The 15309-nt window shown below is 38.5% G+C and overlaps 1 protein-coding gene across 1 annotated transcript in view; it reads left to right on the top strand.

Moving 5' to 3' along the window:
* Positions 1-15309, top strand: part of LOC100748235 (protein cortex-like) — a 254251-nt gene that overhangs the window by 216264 nt on the left and 22678 nt on the right. The gene's annotated exons all lie outside the window — the stretch shown is intronic.

A 15309-nucleotide genomic window follows, 5' to 3' on the forward strand; every position in this document is an offset into this window, starting at 1 on the left:
CAACGGAACGAACGAGATCGTTGTCGTCTTACCGGGTCGAGGCGTGGGCGTGTGCGGCCTGTTTCGAGGAGCGCGCGCTTCCGGGGCAAAAATTCGAGTCGCTCAGGTGCGACAGAGCACGGAAATTGGAACGTGGCATGGTAGCCAGGTGTAGTACCCTGGAGAAATCGGCTGATCGATGTGAGACCGGCGTATCAGCCTGCTTCCAACCAGTAAATTCAACGACCAGTGTCGAAACAGCATGGAAATTTGACGACGCTTTAAACAAGAGAAGACTACGAAGTCGACAAAGTCGAAGTTAGTAGGATGTGGGAGTAGAAAGTCTTGATGAAATATATGCGAAGCGATGAAGTTAAGTGCGAAACCTGGAACCAGTGAAACGCTGCTTGAACAGCTCTAGACATCACAGCTCTATGGGAACCGATGTATGGTGGAATGTTGAATTTGGTCGTCGCGGCAGAAGTCAATTTGTAGCTTTTGCTCGGCTGCTAATACGTTTCAGAAGAACAGGGATACACGTGTATTTAAATGGAAAGTTGATAGGAGGAGTCAATTGAAAGTGCAAGTCGATTCAAATATCAAAGGTGTAAGACTTGAGAATTGCTTGAGCGTTAATGTTGTCTTATAAAATGTAATTTTTAACGCATTATGCATTGAACTTACGTTTTGAAAATGTTGAATAGCATAAGGAGTTTCTAGCACAAATGATCTTTTATAATGTAATAACAATTAACTCTATACATCGCTACTAGTATCTAATGTTTTCCTTCTGGACAGTTCATACGTGGAAAAGATAGGAAAAGATACATAAATTCGTTACTTTCTACGTGCAATAAGCTGTCTTGAGTAAACTTTTTCTTACCATGATTTCTGCATCGTGATAAAATTCTGAATATTTTAAATAAACAATTACAATTTTTTTAATATCATATGAAAGATATTATTCAGACGACTTTAACGATGCACAATACGCATGTATACGTATACGAAAGAGAAATATTGGTATCTTATCTAGGATATAACATTTAGTAAAAATCATCGTTTGAAAGTACATGTTTACTTCTTTCTTATATCTTACATCTTCTTACATCTTTCCCTAAAATACACACTCAACACAATTCGACGATTCTAACAAACACAAACTCGACTTGAAGGAAACATGAAATTCCAGCAGAACCTGTACAATCCGCACAGCATCGAAAATACACTTGGAACCGTAAAACCGCAATTACGGAGATGAAAGTAGCCTGCAGAAATTCAGGGAGTGTAAACGAAGAACGGTGTTTCGCATCCCATCGACACGCGCGATCTTAACGAGACCATTATTCAAGAATCGTTCGATTCTCCCGCGTAAAACGACCACTCGATAAATAGCCGGGCCGTTTTAATTACCCAGCTGAAGGAAGAAGAAAACGTAGCCGGCCGTTGGACCGCTCGTAGCTTCCCGGTTCACGCAGCCCCGTTTAATTAGCCCCGCGTTTCGTTCGCCTTATCAATTATCCACTTTCCGCGTAATAACACGTGTTATTCTCGGCCACGGAACCGGATAGATAAATATATTTAACCGATCAATCAGCCTGTATACCTACGTGGAAACACTGTTGGCCGTGAGAAAACTTCTTCTTCGTCGGACCGAAGCGGTTCATCAGTTTCCAGGAGCTTCGCGAGTGACAGATCCGGTGGGTTGACTGACTGGCCACAATGGAAACGCGCCGGCTCGTTGCGTGTCAAGCCTGTTACGTAGGTGTCAACACCATTCCAAGAATCGTTTTTTATCGTCCTTTCCATTCTACGCCGGCATTTCTTCCTCGTTCTACAGAGCAATTCCTGATCGCGGATCTAATCCGCCACATGGCATCTCTCGTTCTTCCACACCCGCTATTCTACGCTATTCGAGGCTCGTGTCTCGGTCGGCCTCGTCACGCCTCGCGACCCTGTTCGCTCGAAATGTCCCGTACACGGAGCTTTCTGCTTCGTTACGGAGAAGAATTTGTTCGGAACGTGATATGGGCATTGCTAATGAAGTCTTTGGAAGCGTAAACGATCGGTGGGCCGATTAAATCTTTCGTTGGAATGGGCATGTTGAATGTCTGAGATTCATATACATATGTATGTTTTATACGACGATGTTGGAAATTGTGAATTTTGTCCGTATTGATCATTCGGGATTTTTGAACTTACTTTGGAAGTAATTTTGAAGAAATTTTAACTTTTGTTTCTATCGCATCGATCTTGGAAAGTTCTATTGTCAAACGTTAGAATAATTGATTTTTAGGGGGAAGAATTTGTTTTGTTCTCTCGTTTCATAGAACAAAGGTATTGAAACTTACCGGTCAACCTAATAGGTAATATTCAATACTCGTTAACTTCACTTATTTTCCTCTTGAACGAAACTCATATAAAATTCTTAATCATTTTGTAGAAAGTTATCATTTCAATATGAAGCTCTAATTTCAGCTTGTATTTTTATTTTGCTAGTCTCTTATAAGTATTTTTAATTAACGAGCTGATAAGAATAATGTCTGGGAATATCAATTAATTGATAAAATATTGTATATAAAATATAAAATACTCGAGTAGTATCTCGATGAAAAATCTTCTGATCATTTCCAATTTGTAATAAATAATCTCAGGCATGCGCTAAGTCAGTTGAATAAATCAATATGAAACAATCATAACATAAATTTTAATAGTTCCATTGAATGTTTTAAACTAATAGCATTCAGCCTATAAAATTTTTATACATTTACAATATAAAAGTGATATACACGCGAGTGATAAATTAGAACCGACCAATGATTAGGATTAAGAATTATGATACATCTTAAGAGCAATTCAAATTCAGCACACTAAAAGTAATATAAATTCGAACCAGTTCTTACAAAAAAATGCAACCAAAGACCTTTTATATTCGTATTTAATATTTTATTCGACTATGCAAGAAATGATCGGTAAGTAGGTACATGCGAAAGCTCTGGGCTAGTGGCGTATTATTAATTTTTCAATTACTTGCTAATTGTGGGGCTATTAACGTAATATCTTCTAATACCTGTTATTTGCTTTAGTCGCTAGCCTCGGTGGGAAGGGAGTTTTCTTTCGGAATACGGCGAGTTTCCTCGGGGGCGTTTGATATTCACATCTCTACGCAATCGTTCGTGACGCTGCTAAAACTCGCGGATAATGTTAATACCGAGGCTAAAATCAGCTACATAGTCAACCGTAATTCTTGGTTGTCAGGATGCAGTACGCGCAACCTTTTAAAATAAATTGCAACCCCGATTCTACGGTGAACTATGAACATACGGTACCCGACGACGATTCATTTTCACTTCTATGCGAAAGCCATAAGTGACAAAAGCGTCAAAATTACATCTTTCGTCTTTCGTGAAAGAACAGTTTTGAAATTCAATATATATTGTCAACCAATTTCACATCAAAATTATCTTTTTATTTCATTCTGGGATTAAATGTATGTTTCTATTAGTTTGTTAAATATTTGAAAGATACTAACAATGTTCGATATATGCAGATTGATATTAATTAAATTAAACTGACTAATATCATTTGTTTTTTATTTACCACCTATTTTCAACTATTTCATATTCACTTATCCATATGACATAAAAGTCAGAAAATTATAAAATATGGGCTTATAACGGTATTCTTGTGTAATCCTGCGAAAACTGTTCGTTTAGGAATGAGCTATCGATTCTGACTAAGCTACGTTCTTATCTTGAGCAATGCAATTTAAAGAAACCGTTCATAAATCTCCCCATCTTCTAAAACCAACTGTCGTAACCCAATGGAAAACTCTGATTGATAAACCCATTAAAGACCAAGCAATTTTTCATCAAATTTCATAAAATTATAGAATCTACGTGAAAGAAATTGCGAAAAAAGAATTACTAAACAAATCCTTATAATTCCCTTTCAATGATAGTGTTGAGAAACAGAATTCGATAATGGAAAATGGTGAATTATATAAATATGGACGATTAGCCTGTTAATATAATTTATCTGACGAAAGATAAAGAATGCCATATCATCGGCTTCCTTTTCCCTACTATAACCATTTCGATGAAACCAATCGCACTTCTATTTGCATCTCTGCAATTTCATTGACCACGTAAACCGTGTCTCTCTTTGAGAACCAACGTAATCGACGAGGGAGCGTAAGGGATTTTCGCATGATGACACTGATGAAACAGCCCTCTAATAATGTCCCGACGATAGCGAACGAACCAGCGATATGCGCGATGGTAACCGGTTAATTATCGCGTTTCTATTTCGGACACGCCCAGGTCTTTTTTAGGGAGAGACAATGAAGCGGCCTCGAAATCCATTGTCGGAGAAGCCACCGACCGAACTGGATTTCCGAACGGACTCATCTCACGTAAAAGAGAACTAGGCTAGAGAGAAAGAGAAGAAGATACAACGTTGTTGGTGTGGTGCCTTTATAATTTTACGCGCTCGCCAAGGGTAGCTGACGGAAATTAAAACAGGGAAATTAACTGAACCATCGTTACGAAATACCAAGTCGATGTAACGAAATCGTTTACGCGTTGCTGTGGTGGAATCGCCGAATATCATTTTCAGCTGGAGAAAGAAGTAGATTCGATAAAAATTCGTAGATTCGACTGTTTGAAATGTTTGATATACTTTATCGAATCAGTGGTAGTTTAAACTATCGGAAGTTTGAGCTGATTACGCTTCCAAAATCAAATCCTAAGAGTCTGTATTAGCTTATATTTATAATGTTTAATGTATCGTACATATGTGTATATGTCTTTCAAGTTTTCTTTGATAAAATGGTATACTATCGTTGTTAGTTTTTAAAATTTCATTCTATCAATTATCTGTTTCTTTATGCGCTTTTAATATTAAAAAACGAAATCACTGTTCATTTGAGCTTGTCTTCTTCAATGCCCCGCTTTTTATTGAATTTTATATTTAAACTTGCACGTAAAAGTTGATTCTCTTTGTATTTTTCTCCTTCTTTCTTCGTCTTACTTTATTACATCCAGGTCTTGAAATTTCAAAAATCAAGTAAATTTCAACTTGAAACGAGCTTTACCCTTTTACTCTTTGTTAATACTTCTCATATGAATATAAGTATAAATTACTACAAAATTGGTTGGAATTTCGTTTCTCTTGATATATCATCTAGGTAATTCATTGTTTCATATAAAGTAACCACATTTCTCATTTAACACAAATTTGTCATACACAGAACGATATCTTCATACTATTTTAACAAGAACTAGATCCAGAAAGCTTCACAATTTAATTTCATATCGTCGATCACCAAAATTTCAAACTTCGAAGCATTCGATTAATACCGGGGTCAGTCCGATCGAAATCTCCTTAAAATTTCACACATTTGTTCTCGAAACACGTAGGTATATCCCGTAGCTCGCTAGATTTCATGAGTGGAGCGTACGAGTGGGATTGATCGCGTGGTTTCCGGATGGCTACGAAATCGATTTAGCGTCGGATCGAATCAGGTGTAGCCACGCTTCGACGTCGGATAACTTTCGAGGATCGTTCGTCACGTGATCGACGATACGTCACGATGATCGATCACTGAATACAGAGATATGCTCGAGTGTCCGCTCAACGGAATGCAATGGATACAAAGAGGAACGCGTTAGTTTCTCTTCTCTTGTTTCCCGGCCCGTGACGTACCGTATCCTCCTCCCCCGTGTCGACGCTGAACTGTCATCCATCTCCACGTTGCCTTCTGGAAATATAAATGGCTTACTGGATGCCGCGTTATCTCTGCACGAGTTCATATCGATCCTTTCTCGTGCTATCGGTTGAACCTTCGAGTTTCACCAGTTGCGCGATTGTTCTTACGCACCGTATTATCGCGATTATCCGGATTTGTAACATATTGTTTGCTATTTTCTTTTTAGACAGATTTACCATTTATTTATTATTTGATTTGGGTTGGCTTTGATTTTAAATCGACGTTGGTCTATGTAAATTATTATTCAAGCGACGAACGTAGAAACTGTGCCTTCATTATTCAGTTGCCTTCAGTGCCTTCTTTAAAATAAATTCATCATTGATTTATCAGTTTCGCTTTGAAATTAATTCCAGTTTATTTAAATTTATTATTCGATCGATAGATATTAAAATATTCTAATTTCTTGACTTTGACCTTAAATCATTGCTCATCTGTTTAAATTATTATTCAGTTAGTATATGCACATAGTTAATATATTGCAATAGATGCACGGTGCTTTTTTTCTAAAGTAAATTTCCTGTTTACTTCCCGTCATCATTTTTGAATCAGTCCTTATTTAAATTATTGCTCAATTATATAGAAGTTTGAGATTTCACACGAAGATTCACCGTCCCGTGAAGTTTCAATTAGTCGATTGTCTTTATTTATGGCGACTGAACCACGCCAGGATTTTTCCGGTTTCGTTAATAGGATTTGTGGCGCGAGATCTTTGTAAGTAGATGGTTTTCGAGTCCTTTCAAGCGTCGTTAGTTGGCAGTTATGTATGGGGGCTGCAGAAACTTGCACAATACGGATGATCATTTGCTTGCACAAGGTAAAATTCTTCTGACTTGAAATAAAGCATTGTTTTGTAGGTATAATTTAAAATCTTCATTATTAATTGTAATCAACTAAATTACAATTTTCAAAATATCATTAGCTCTCTAGAAATCTTCTATTTAGAAATTCATCAATTTAATTAGTTTAAATTTTTAATCTATTTGGAAATTTGTCAAATTTATGAGCTCTTCCGTACTACACGATCTTTAATTCAGATGTTCTGTGTAATATTTCTTTTTATAACAACGATGGCACCAGCACATACATTTTCTTTAAATAAAAAATAAAATAATATTATTTCCATATACTATGCTACATATTTTCTGCCATAAAGAGTACTAATAGTACTCATCAATGTAATAAGAGCTTTGTTATGGATATATACACAGTTTTCCAAAATTATGAATTTACAAGAAACTTCATCAGCATCGACTTCTTGAAAATAATCAACTGATTAACTCCACTTTTAGCACCATTCTCAATTTCTCAGACAGTTGATTACCGTTCAATTCTGAAGAAAAAAATAACATATTCCTATAAGCTTCTTCTTTGCAAGGAAAAAGCATACATAAATTCAAAGACAAGTTAACAAAAATAATATAATATCGCACCATCATCACTTTTCTCTATTTTTCAATTTATAACTATCAATCTGTTGTAGCTTCTGAGCAACTCGATCGATTATTTCGCGCTCGGTGTTGTATATTTTCCATATAAAAAATTCCTACAGGAACATTAGAGAAACACTTTTCCACTATCAATAAATATTAACAAAGATTTTTTCCCGCCACCCAATGAATATTCTCAAAGAGATAAGAAACGAACTTCGCGTTCGTTTCTCCTCCTCCCTCAGACCTGAACAAATCTCATCAAGACCTACACACGCTACTTCCACTTCGTCCACGAAAGATTGTTTAGTCATTGCAAAGGCAAAAAGTATCGTTCCGTGCCACGGTGGGTTCTCCACATAGCAGCTAACGAGAGTAAACGAGTCGTAGCAACATCCTACGTGGATAGGCAAGGCGCGTTTACCCGTTTCACAACTCTTTCTCCGTAACGTCACCTCCTACCTCTGCTCCTCCTCCACCTCGCGAGCTGCTCCTCGATTGGAGTAGCTTGGTTCGCGAGAAGTCTGGCTCCCTCTCTTGCTCCATCGGCACCTTCACGAGCTCCGTCTCTCTTGTCACGTTCTGCTCGGCTCCGTTTCGATGGTGCAGGCCCAGCATCCGTTAGTCAGAGCTATTCGAATGCACCGATTTCGACCGTAGCTTATCCACTTCACCGACCAATAATTTCACCTCGTGATAGCAGTTTTCTGGCGACTGCGCCTCGCTGATAACCGACCTCCCTTACCGCTGCAACGCATATTCCACCCTCCTCCACTTTTTCGTCTCTTTGTATCGTTGGTCAACCTCTTGCTCGGTTTGCTTTCCTGCTCGCGAGGCTTCATCGACACCCCTTCGTTCTTTGTCCTCTTGTTCGTGTACACATACTTGCAGCGCTTCGCCTATGCGCTCGACTCGAATTGGATCTCTTTTATCGGAGTGATAGGGGTTTATAAAAGGAGGACGAGTTTCTTTAGGCAAACGGTTTATTATGTGTAGAATAGTCGAGGATTTTTGAATTTATAGGGTCATGGAAGATCAATAATATTGTAGTTTGGTAGTTGAGATTCGTTGAATTTTGTAGCAGTTGCTTGTTTCGTTGTATTTATTACGAATTTTGGTTTCTTCTTATTATTCCTTCGATGCGCTTTTTGTTTCACTTTTGGTTTATCAACATGTTTTTAGACTCTCGGGAATGTCGGAATGGAATGGGCAGCATGACATTTTCAAATTACTTTTATTTTTTCTTAATTTCTAATTTATTATTCTTTAATTAATAATCCTTTCGTTATGGAATACATTTGTATGTATTATACGACGTTTATGGTTTTAAACTTTTCGTTCGAAGTACATAATCATAAACTAGCATAAGGTGTGTCAATAAATAGTATTTTAATTCACTGACTTTTTCTCATTTTCTGCTGAACTGGGTAATTTAGCGCGTGATAGAATAATTTAATTTCTGATAAAATAGGAATTTTTACCACGCTTGAAGAACTTTTCAAATAACCCATATATTTATGTAAATAAGTTAATAACATATCAGAAAGAAAGACATAAAAGATATCTATAAAGATACTTAAAAATTTGAAAGCAAAAATTTTCAATGTTTAATATGCCTGAGATACATTAGTATAAAGACATACTAACAGATATAATTTCCTGTTTTTCCTAACATCGTAAATTAATATGCATTTAATAATTCAACCATTTTAATATGATGCGAGAATGATTATACGATTCAACATGGTCAGAAAATTGAGTAAGACAACATCTACAAATGTTTAAATAATAATTTAGTTTTTATAGTTCAGTATTTAAGTAATGTTCATGGATAATTCACATCTGGCAACTAATCTCCGCTTCTCAACATACCAATTAACATATTACGCAAATTATCTACAAAGTTCATCATTAGTTCCTCCAAGATCAGATTAGGATTATACCTGCAAGTAATTATTCTTTCTTCGTAGGCTAAATTAACATAATATAATCTGTGGAGTGTATCATTGATTCTTCATACATATGTAGAAAAACATAACATAATCATACATGGAAATACACACATGTAAAACATGTTTCCGAAAGGAGTAATTAACACATCTAGTGTTTCATATTTGCACGAAAATCTGGAATAAGAGATTTAATACATTGGAATACAGAGGAAACATTGAAATAAGGAAGAAATATCGAATATGAATATTTAACATATTAATGCAATAATTTATTATTTTCTTAATCTGTAGGATTTCAATTTTTCAATCGTCAATATCGCAAGATACGATAAATATAATACAAATTTGTAAATCGGACACCATAAAAAAAGTCAAAAACAATTCGACGCGTAATTAATAAATAAATTAATCCATAAATATTTCAAAGTAACATCTAACCAAACAACATCGTATATCACTTAAACAATCATCCTCCAAATATTTTCTTCAAATAACACCAAGCCTGTAGCAAGGACCAGATTTCTGTTAAAAAGAAATACCCTCCAATCTCCATATAGCACCAGATAAACCGAAGTTTCGTGGAACGCGACAAAATCACGGTCGTTCTCGAGACAGGATGCGACTGAATCGAGCAAGTTACTGCGACGACTAAGTCCATAAAGGATAGCTAGCGAGGACGCGCGATATTCAGCGCGAAACAGAAGAGTCCAGGCAGCTGGATTGTGGGAGGAAAGGTAGGTGAGAGCGAAGAGATTGGAAACTGTATCGCTGGACGCGGAGGAAGTTTCGAACAGCTCTGCGTAGGACAATATGGTGATCGTTTCAAGTTGGAGTCTCGTTACCAGAAGGTGTATACTCTGTATAGGATACTGTCATTGCATGGATACGAAGAAACAACCAGGTAATTGTTGTTCACTCATGGCTATCTGTAAATAGATGCCTTACGAAAGCAACTAGATCTATCGGCGATGAAATAAACGTAGCCAGGTCAGTTGACACTCAGCTATCCTCGTGAAGTCATGGCTTGAACTTACTATAGAAGCCAATTTATATGTACTCCACTTATATGAGCTTTACTCGTTACTTGTCTAATTAATCGAACTCTAATCGAGCTGCTATTATTTGAACAACTAATACAAGACATCGCTCCAATTCCGTTCCAATAGAACGTAAACGCACAGCAGAGCATTGAGTTTTCTCTAAACGTTTATTACTCACATTTATCTCTACTACTTTAAAACGCATATTTTACGTTAAGATTGATTTATTTGACGATGTAAATCATTTGTCGTTCTATTCTCCATAAAACATCCGATTTATTTCATGTTAATGCATCGTATTATGCCGCATGAATTCATTGTCCGGTAAATGTGTGTGTAGTATATTTTTGGTATAAGACAGCGATTTTCAAGCTTTCTCATCTGAAGGCATACGTAAACCAATTGCTAAAATTCTGCAGCATACTAAATGTAACAAAATATATTATAAGAAATGTTATATCTGATTCAAGACAGTGAATTCGCACCGATTATTATTTTGTTTACTCGACGATCGAAGGGAAAAGGGTTCGGTGATCCTGGCTAAATAGTCAGATATTCCGTGTTTTAAAAATTCTTGCGGCATACCACTTAAAAATTCCGATCATAATATAAACGAAGAGTTTATTCATGAACCGATACGCAACTATTTTGCTCGCAAAATTCCAAAATTCCTAAAGTTCCTAACACTATTATGTGTTTGCGAGCAAATGTTTGAGGAAGTCCTCTGATATGAATGCGAACTTCTATTGACCAAATTCCTACCGATAGCTAGTTTCCCGACAGATTTATATAAATGGGGCTCTACTGTATCGCTCGTGATTCGTTCCTGTTTCTTCGGACTTTCGTTTACCCGAGTTTCGATTGTGACTTCTCTGATGGCGGATTAAGAGGGCAACGGAGCCGGAACAGGCGGAGAGTCACGAGAGAGTCGGGCGATATTCGTGGAACGAGCGGAATTTATTAGCGCTGCCGAGCAACGGCGATTGCAGCTGATTGGAATTGATAGTTACCATTGCTCTAGGCCCCCTGACTGGCCGATCATCACAATGTATTATTATGATATCTACGCGAGACCGTTTTGACGGTGTGCTCGTTTTTCATTGATCCGCCAGACGTAGGCGCGTGCAATCGCGGAAGGAATTTTGAGAGGTTGATATGTTCGATCTTTAAAGTCACTTGGCAAGTAATGGATGGAAGTGTTTGTGTTCACGTTTGAATATTGCGTAGGCGTGTCGCTGATAATCGGCATGTTCGATCAACTGTTTTGTCAGTTTTCCAAAAATTTCAGCTTTCATGATATTATAGTTTAGTTTGTAAATCATTATCTTCGATAATCTTAAACATAATATTTATTGAAATAAATTTCAAAGTGCAATATAATTTCTTCTTTTCCTGTAATATACGTAGTTATATAATTACAAATTCTAATCGAAGAAAAATTAAGGAACGTCGTTATTAAGAAGATCAATCATCATCAAATGAATTATATTACTTACAATATGAAGCGTATACTCTAATTAGGAAATTACTAAAACCGCACACTTCCCCTTTTTTCTCCTTATTCATTAGGTGTACAATACCAAATCACAATAAGATTTCTTTGGATTTTAAATTACGAAGAACCTTGTATTTTAAGAAGTAAGATATTTTTATCTAATCATAAAAAGATAACAACCAATACCTCTAAAAGCAAATGTAACTGTTGTCTGCGTTTAATTTTCTAATTAACTGCATTGTACTGTGTCCGTGGTTTGTGCGTATCGATTCAGTAGAATCGACTGTCTGACAAAGTAGTAGTTACGAACTTCAAATGGACATACGTGACTCTCATCTAAAAAAAAAAAAAAAAAAAAAATCCGTTCTGTTTAAACACAATACGATTTTGAATCTATTGTACGTAATATCTCATTGACAGCTCTGAATGTACATCATGTAATCGAATGGAGCTTTTAGCACGACTGGCTAATACCTGACGGGTGTCAAAAGGATTACAGACTTCCATTGAAACGGGAGATGGTCATTTCAATTTTCCTTTCTAATTCAAATTCATTTCTAAATCGATCTCTGAAAACATGCGACATCGTTCAGTACTTTATTTTCGCTGTCGAAAAATTCTCTCTAATCACCGGAACGCAATTATCGTATGGCAACGAACAACAAAATTTTTTAAACGCACGAGTATCATCGAAATACAGGATATCGTTGCAATATCTTCTCGAATCACTTGGTCGAGACCAAAGGATCATTAACTTCTCGGAACAGGACTGGAGAGTATCGTAATACAGCTGCAAAAAACAGCTCCATTAGAATATATATTACTACAAAAAAAAAGTCGAACGATCAGCAAGTACGTATAGTTAGGTGCTCGGATCTTAGTTAGGCGAAGAAACGATCGACCTTGCCTCGATCGAACGCTCGGTAATAATAAAACGATGCATGAACACCGCATGAAAAATATTTAATAGTCTGAGGGAATACTAACGATAAACTTCGATTTCCTGCTGCATCTGAGGGAGATCAGATATTGAAAAGTTCCATGCGTTATTCGCGTTAATCTCGATCATGGTCGATCGGACGACGCAAAGAACCAGGATAAAGGAAGGAGGCTATAGTTTTTGTTAATCCGACGATCTTGATGACGAAGATTCAGCTGTTCCGAGCGTATCATATTGAAAATAGCCTAGGAAAGGATGCACGGAATGCTGTATCATACCGGTTAGCGATTGATCAACAAAGATGACTTGTTACTACCGTCGACAGTGGTATCTCGAAGCATGGGATGCCATTTTTATCGAGATGTTATCGAACGCGTATTTATTGAGCAGGAAGAGTACACACACGCAAGAACGATCCGAGCGCGGATTTCGATGGGCTATCGCGCTTTATTAGGTTTCAAGAACTCACTTACGTGACTGTCTTTCGCGACGCTCGTACATCATTGTAATTGCTTATAAACCCGCTATCTGTTATACGTAACACGGTAAAAGTTCGATCTTAAAGTTTCTACCCGACTTGGTTTCTGCATTCCTTTACTTAGATCAAATCGAAGAATATCGATAAAGAATCCCTGGATACGTGGATTTTTATAAATTTCTTTCTGTTCCAAGTACATGTATCACTGCGTGTCTGACTACATTTGGTTTGCGAGCTCATACGAGTTATGGAAACTTACCAATGGCGCCGGAAATCCATCGTCTGTGCACGCATCGAAGTCCCCGGGGCCTCGATCTTCCAACGACGAAGTCACCACTGCTCGACGACGTACATACGCACCTGAACTTTTCTTTCCGATCTTCTGTCCTATTATTATTCATCGAATTAAAGTCCCTCTTTCTCTATCCAATCATACGTGTTATCTGTATCGTAACGAGTGTTCGCTAAAAATATTCCATTTTAATGATCTAACTCCGTTCGTTGCAAAGTTCCGGATCACAACCATTTCACGAAAATGACCATTTCAATTTCATATTTCGAGGATATTCGATACAATTAGATTATTACACTTAGCTTCACACCTAAAGGAACGGTTCAACGATTTCATCCTCTTTCTCGTTCTCGTTCTCTCAACGTATCCCTGTCCTTTTCTTTGTTTGCCTGGTATCATTTTCGCGCGAAAAGGAAACGGCTCTCCGTCGGACGCCCACGTGCCATGTGCTCGTTTCAACCGCTCGTTTTTCGTAACCCGCGACGCGAATGACCCGTGACAAACTCGCATACGGAGCTCGTACCGGTTCGTTTATGAAACCCGACACCTTTGGCATTAAAACCGCATTATATGCTCCTTGGGTAGCGGAGCTGGCTCGATGGACTCCGATCTGGAACCGGAAGCGCAACACCTGTCAGACTGTTGCGCGTGGGTCTCCGTTAACCGCGAGGTGCTTTGACTTTCAACAGAATTTTCATTCGGATTACGAAATCGTAGTATTTTCATCGACGTTTTGCTCTCGATGGAATTAAAAGATATTGAAAAATTTCAAATTTGAGAATCGATAAGGCGGCATCTTTCTACAAGACCAAGACATTCCAATTGACCAGGGTACACGAGAGTCCACACCTCGATATTACGCTTCGACGAAGGTTTGTTTATCGATCGAGCTATACATGCTTCGAGGCGGCCTTTCTCTCACGTTCTCGGCTCGCAGGAAGTTGGCAAATCCTCCTTTTTTCGTTCCGTCTCTGTTCCTCCGGTTCCCTCGGCCTCGTTCGCCTCGTGCTTCTCTATCGTTCGCTCTTTTTTCGCCTGTTCTTTCTTCTACGCTCTTTCGCCGTGCCCGTGCAGTTTCACGTCCTTTCTTCGTCTCACTGCCCCCGTTGCACCTCCTCCCTCGATCGCGCGCGTACCAAGCCTAATCGTCCACTTTGCCGATACGGTGAAAACGCGATTTATCCTCGTCACGCGTCACAAGGCACGACCGCTGCGAATCGAACTTGTCAGTCAATGGACGATCTCGCACTCCGAGTATCTTCTCACGAGGAAATAGTCCAAACGAGCCTCGACACCTGTTAATAAGACCATTTCTCCGTAGCTTCCTCTGTTAACATTCTCCTAGTATCATCGACGTATACGAAAATATGTTTTCTTTCCATCGTACGATCTTAGAACGGTCCGTGGTTCACTGGATGGAACGTCACGTTGTCCCGTACATAAAGCTCGTTCACTGTATCCCTGGTCTGGCCACTGCGCCGTAAGGTATCCCATCTTCTCCGAGCTCCTTTTTCCTCCATCGATCCCCTATCGATCCGCGTGATCATAGACCTCGCCGGTAATCGTCGGAAATGCCGGTACTCTCGATTACCCAGTCGATTTCCCGTAAAATTCGAGTCCATGGCAACAGAGAAACGATAGTCACGTTGGAACGTCGTTCGCGAGGAAATCCTTCGATCGAAACGAGATTTCAAACTCGAGGTTCGACGAGCCTGAAACACGACCCCGACGAACGCGACGCGAACATCCGTGAAAATGTTACACGAACGTCGAGAAGCACGAGATAAGGAGGGTCGCGGGTGGCACGCGCGAACTGGGAGGTTCGAATCGGTCGGAGATTCACAGGGTGGCTCATCCAAGGGATGACCTTGCCCTAGGACAACTCGGTGCTCCTCCTCGTCGGGGCATCGGCGAACGACTGAGGGCTGCAGACGCC

The sequence above is a fragment of the Bombus impatiens genome, unplaced genomic scaffold, assembly GCF_000188095.3.
Source record: "Bombus impatiens unplaced genomic scaffold, BIMP_2.2 scf_3007, whole genome shotgun sequence".
Taxonomy (NCBI): domain Eukaryota; kingdom Metazoa; phylum Arthropoda; class Insecta; order Hymenoptera; family Apidae; genus Bombus; species Bombus impatiens.